This window comes from Gorilla gorilla, chromosome 21 (genome assembly GCF_029281585.2).
Source record: "Gorilla gorilla gorilla isolate KB3781 chromosome 21, NHGRI_mGorGor1-v2.1_pri, whole genome shotgun sequence".
Lineage (NCBI taxonomy): Eukaryota > Metazoa > Chordata > Mammalia > Primates > Hominidae > Gorilla > Gorilla gorilla.
The window spans coordinates 35,083,807-35,089,933 of NC_073245.2; the positions used below are offsets into that span (position 1 = coordinate 35,083,807).

Consider the following 6,127-nt stretch of genomic DNA (forward strand, 5'->3'; position numbering starts at 1 on the left):
ACACTAACACCAAAACTAGATAAAGACATTACAGGAAACGAAAAATACAAACCAGTATCTCTCATGAACATAGATGCAAAAATCATCATCAAAATATTAGCAAATTAACCCAAAAGCGTATAAAAAGAATTATGCCAGGGACAGTGGCTCACGCTTGTAATCCCAGCAACCCAGGAGGTTAAAGTGGGAGGATTGCTTAAGGCCAGGAATTAGAGACCAGCTGGGCAACACAGAAAGACCCCTGTATCTAAAAATAAAAATAAATTAAATAGCGAGCCATGGTGCTATATGCCTTTAGTCCCACTACTAGGGAGGCAAAGGCAGGAAGATCCTTTGAGCCTAGGAGTTCATGACTCCTAGCTATGACTAGAGCTATGACTGTGCCGCTGTACTCCAGCTTGGGTGACAGATTTAATCCCAGGTATGCAAGCCTGGTTCTACATTTAAAAATCAATGTGGCCAGACACAGTGGCTCATGCCTGTAATCCCAACACTTTGGGAGGCCAAGGCAGGCGGATCACTTGAGGTCAGGAGTTCAAGACCAGTCTGGCCAACATGGTAAAACCCCATCTCTACTAAAAAGATACAAAACTTACCTGGGCATGGTGGCAGGTGCCTGTAATCCCAGCTACTCAGGAGGCTGAAGCAGGAAAATTGCTTGAACCTGGAAGTCGGAGGTTGCGGTGAGTCAGGATCACACCACTGCACTCCAGGCTGGGCAACAGAGCGAGACTCTGTCTCAAAAAAAAAAAATCAATTAATGTAATCTATCACATAGAAATGAAGAAATCATATTGTCATATCTTCAAATGCAGAAAAAATGACAAAATCTAACACCCATTCAAGATAAAGAAAAAAATCCTCTCAGAAAACTAGGAATAGAGGAAGACTTTCTCAACTTGATAAAGAACATCTACAAAAAACCTACAACTCCACAAAACAACCAGAAAACAACAAAATGGCAGGACTAAGTTCTTACTTATCAATAATAACATTGAATGCAAATGGACAAAACTCTCTAATAAAAAGATATAGAGTGGCTCAACGAATTAAAAAACAAGACCTACAAGAAACACATTTAGTCCATAAAGACACACATAGACTGAAAATAAAGAAACGGACAAAGATATTCCATGCCAATGGAAACAAAAAAGAGCAGGAGTGGCTATGCTTATATCAGACAGAATAGATTTCAAGATAAAAACTATAAGAAAAGACAAAGAAGCTCACTACATAGTAATAAAGGGGTCAGTTCAGCAAGAAGATATAAAAATTGTAAATATATATGCACTTAACTTTGGAGCACCCAGATATATAAAGAAAATATTATTAGAGCTAAAGAAAGAGATAGGCCCCAGTACAATAACAGTTAGAGAATTCAACCCCCCACTTTCAACATTGGATAGATCTTCCAGACAGAAAATCAGCAAAGAAACATCAGACTTAATCTGCACTACAGAAAAAATTGACATAGGAAGTGGAGATCATTATGTTAAGTGAAAACTGCTCCCATGTTTTCAGGTATCTTTATAGCAATGCCCCACGTCTCTGGTACCAATTTTCTGTATTAGTCCATTATCACACTGCTCTAAAGAACTACCTGAAACTGGGTAATTTATTTTAAAAAGAGGTTTAGTTGACTCACAGTTCCACAGGCTATTAGAAGGCATGGCTGGAGAGGCCTCAGAAAACTTACAATCATGATGGAAGAGTGAATGGGAAGCAAGTATGTCTTCACAGGGTGGCAGGAGAAAGAGAGAGGGTGAAGGGGAAGTGCTATACACTTTAAACAATCAGATATCATGAGAACTCACTCACTATCATGAGAAGAGCCAGGGGAAAATCTTCCCCCATGATCCAATCACCTCCCACCAGGTCCCTTCCTCAACACTGGAGATTACAATTCAACATGAGATTTGGATGGGGATAGAGAACCAAACCATGTCACCCATAAATGTATACATCTACTATGTACCCACAAAAATTAAAAATAAATTTTTTAAAAACCTACAGCTAACATCATACTTAGTGGTGAGGAACTAGATGCTGTCCCCTTAATTTTGGGTAAAAGGTAAGAATGTCCCCTGTCACCCCTCCTATTCAATATCATACTGGACGTCCTAGTCAATGCAATAAGAAAAGAAAAGGCATACAAATTGGGAGGGAAGAAATAAAACTGTCTTTCTTTGCAGATGAAATGATTGTCTATGTAGAAAATTTCAAAGCATCAAGAAAATAAACTCCTGAAGCTAATACACCATCATAGCAAGGTGGCAGGATACAAGAGTAATAGGCAAAGTTAATTGCTGTCTTATATAGCACCAATGAGTAAATGGGATTTCAAATTAAAAATATGACACCATTTACATTAGCACAAATAAATGAAATATTTATACCTAAATGAAATGTTTAGGTATAAATCTGAGAAAATGTGTACAGAATCTATATGAGGAAAACTATAAAACTTTGATGAAAGAAATCAAATATCTAAATAAATGGAGAGATATCCATGTTCATGAATATGAAGACTAAATATTGTTAAGATGTCAATTCTTCCTAACTTAATCTATAGATTCAAAACTATCCCAATCAAAATCCCAGCAAGTTGCTTTGTGGATGTCAACGAAGAAATTCTAAAGTTTGTGTGGAAAGGTAAAAGACTCATAAAAGCCAACACAGTTGCATTGGCTGAAAGAGAACAAGGCCAGAGGACTGACACTACCTAATTTCCAGACTTGCTATAAAGCTACAGTAATAAAGACAAAATGGTATTCATGAAAGAAGAGACACATAGGTTAATGGAACAGAACGGAAAGCCTAGGAGTGGACCTACCTAAATATATTCAACTGATCTTAACAAAGACAATTTACTGGAGACAGGATAAGTTTTTCAACAAATGATGTGGAAATAATTAACACCCACAGTCAAAAAAATAATGTTACAACTTATCCAAATAATAACTCAAGATGAATCATAGACCTAAATGTAAAATGCAAAACTATAAAACTCCTAGATGATAATTTAGGAAGAAATCTAAATGATCTTGGATTTGGTGATGACTTTTTAGATACAACCCCAAAAGCACAATCCATGACAAAAATAATTGACGTTAGGCTTTATTAAAATTAAAAATATCTGCTCAGTGATACACATTGTTAAGATAATGAAAAGACAAGACACAGACTGGGAAAAAATATTTGCAAATCACAGATCTGTTAAAGGTCTTGTATTCAATATATAGAAAGAACTCTTAAAATTCAACAAGAAAACAAGCGACCCAGTTTTTAAGTGGGCAAAAGATCTGAACAGACACTTATGAAAGAAGATATCCAGATGGCAACAATTATATGAAATGATGCTCAACATCATATGTCATTAAGGAACTTCAGATTAAAATAATGAGATAACACTACACGCTGATCACAATGATGAAAACCCAAAACACTCACAACACCAAATGCTGATGGGAATGTGGAGCAACAGGAACTCTCATTCATTGCAGGGAATGCAAAATGGTGCAGCCAGCTTGGAGGACGTGTGGCTGTTTGCTCCAAAGCTAAACAGAGTCTCACCATGTGGTCCAGCAATCACACGCCTTGCTGTTTACTCAATTGAGTTGATAATTTATGCCCTCACAAGAACTTGCATAGGAATGTTGATAGCAGCTTTTTCCTAGTAGCCAAAAACTGAAAGCAATCAAGATGCTCCCTCAATTGATGAATATATAAACAAATCCAGGCAATGGAATCTCATTCAGTGATAAAAAGAAGTGAGTTATCTAGCCAAGAAAAGACATGGAGCAACCTCACATGCAATGCATGTTGGTAAATAAAAGACACTAAAGTGACATATAAGTGTCATACTTATTGTTTGATTCCAACTATGGGACATTTTGGAAAAGGCGAAACAATGCAGACAGTAAAAAGATCTGTGGTTGCCAGGAATTTGGAGGGAGGAAGGGAGAGATGAATAGGCAGAATGCAGAGGACTTTTAGGACAATGAAACTGTTGTATATGATGCTATAATGGTGGATACATAACATTATACATTTGTCTAAACCCATAGAATGTACAACATAGCCAGGCACAGTGGCTCATGCTTATAAACCCAATGCTTTGGGAGGCCAAGGTGGGAAGATTACCTGACCCAGGAGTTCGAGACCAGCCTGGGCAACATAGCGAGACCTCATCTCTACAAAAAATTTTTTAAAAAATAATGTACAACACAAACGATGAACCCTAATGTGAACTGCAGACTTTAGTTAATAATGTACCAATACTGGTTCATTGGTTATAATAAATGTAGCACACCACTGCAAGATGCTAATAATAGGGGAAGTTGTGGAGGATGAGGGGTGTATTGGCAACTCTCTGTACTTTCTGCTCAATTTTTAAAAATAAAGAAAAAGTCTGGTTGCTAAAGCTGGCAACGTCCACAAAGCAGTTCTTCTCACCACTCTGGTTTTTACCCTTTATTTGTGGCCACTGAAAATTCCCCTTAAGTGATGAGAGATAAGCTGTGACTTTAAAAGGACACGTATGACATCCAAGTTCAAGAAGCATGGTATCGCAGCCTCTCTGTGCTCCCTGATTCCTCCAGAAAAGCACAAGGATTTAATCCAGATAGATATAAATTTCACCTGGGATCATTTATCAGTCCACCTTTTTCTTTAAGAAATATGCTAGGCCGGGAGCGTTGGCTCACGCCTATAATCCCAGCACTTTGGGAGGCCGAGGCAGGTGGATCAAGAGGTCAGGAGATCAAAACCATTCTGGCTAACACGGTGAAACCCAGTCTCTACTAAAAAATACAAAAAAATTAGCCGGGCGTGGTGGCGGGCGCCTGTAGTCCCAGCTACTCAGGAGGCTGAGGCAGAATGGCGTGAACCCGGGAGGCGGAGCTTGCAGTGAGCGGAGACGGCGCCACTGCACTCCAGCCTGGGAGACAGAGTGAGACTCTGTTTCAAAAAAAAAAGAAAAGAAAAGAAAAGAAAAAGAAAAAAAAATATGCTAAAGAGCCGCAGATTGGGTCTTCATGAAAACAAAGAAAAAGCCATGAAGTTTCTACAGCATAATTAGCATCATCATTACTCTGGCTGGAGCAATTGCACCCATCATTGGCTTTGGTATTTCAGGGAGACACTCCATCACAGTCGCTACTCTCACCTCAGCTGGGAACATTGGGGAGGATGGAATCCTGAGCTGCACTTTTGAACTTGACATCAAACTTTCTGATATCATGATACAATGGCTGAAGGAAAGGGTTATAGGCTTGGTCCATGAGTTCAAAGAAGACAAAGATGAGCTGTCAGAGCAGGATGAAATGTTCAGAGGCCTGACAGCAGTGCTTGCTGATCAAGTGATAGTTGGCAATGCCTCTCTGCAGCTGAAAAACATACAACTCACAGATGCTGGCACCTACAAATGTTATATCATCACTTCTAAAGGCAAGGGGAATGCTAACCTTGAGTATAAAACTGGAGCCTTCAGCATGCCAGAGGTGAAAGTAGACTATAATGCCAGCTCAGAGACCTTGCGATGTGAGGCTCCCTTATGGGTCTCCCAGCCCACAGTGGTCTGAAGATCCCTAGTTGACCAGGGAGCCAAATTCTCAGAAGTCTCCAATACCACCTTTGAGCTGAACTCTGAGGATGTGGCCATGAAGGTTGTGTCTGTGCTCTACAATGTTACGATCAACAACACATACTCCTGTATGATTGAAAATGACATTGCCAAAGCAACAGGGGATATCAAAGGACAGAATCTGAGATCAAAAGGCGGAGTCACCTACAGCTGCTGAACTCAAAGTCTTCTCTGTGTGTCTCTTCTTTTTTTGCCATCAGCTGGGCACTTCTGCTTCTTGCCCCTTACCTAATGCTAAAATAATGTGACTCGGCCACAAAAAAGCATGCAAAGTCATCGTTACAACAGTGATCTACAGAACTATTTTGCCACCAGATATGACCTAATTTTATATTTCTGGGAGGAAGTGAATTCATATCTAGAAGTCTGGAGTGAGCAAACAAGAACAAGAAACAAAAAGAAGCCAAAAGCAGAAGGCTCCAATATGAACAAGAAAAATCTATCTTCAAAGACATATTAGAAGTTGGGAAAATAATTCATCTG

The 6,127-nt window shown here is 39.1% G+C and overlaps 1 pseudogene; it reads left to right on the top strand.

The window, feature by feature from the left end:
- The first annotated feature begins 374 nt into the window (after window positions 1-374).
- On the top strand, window positions 375-5,887 carry LOC129529032 (V-set domain-containing T-cell activation inhibitor 1-like; annotated as a pseudogene).
- The last annotated feature ends 240 nt before the right edge of the window (window positions 5,888-6,127 follow it).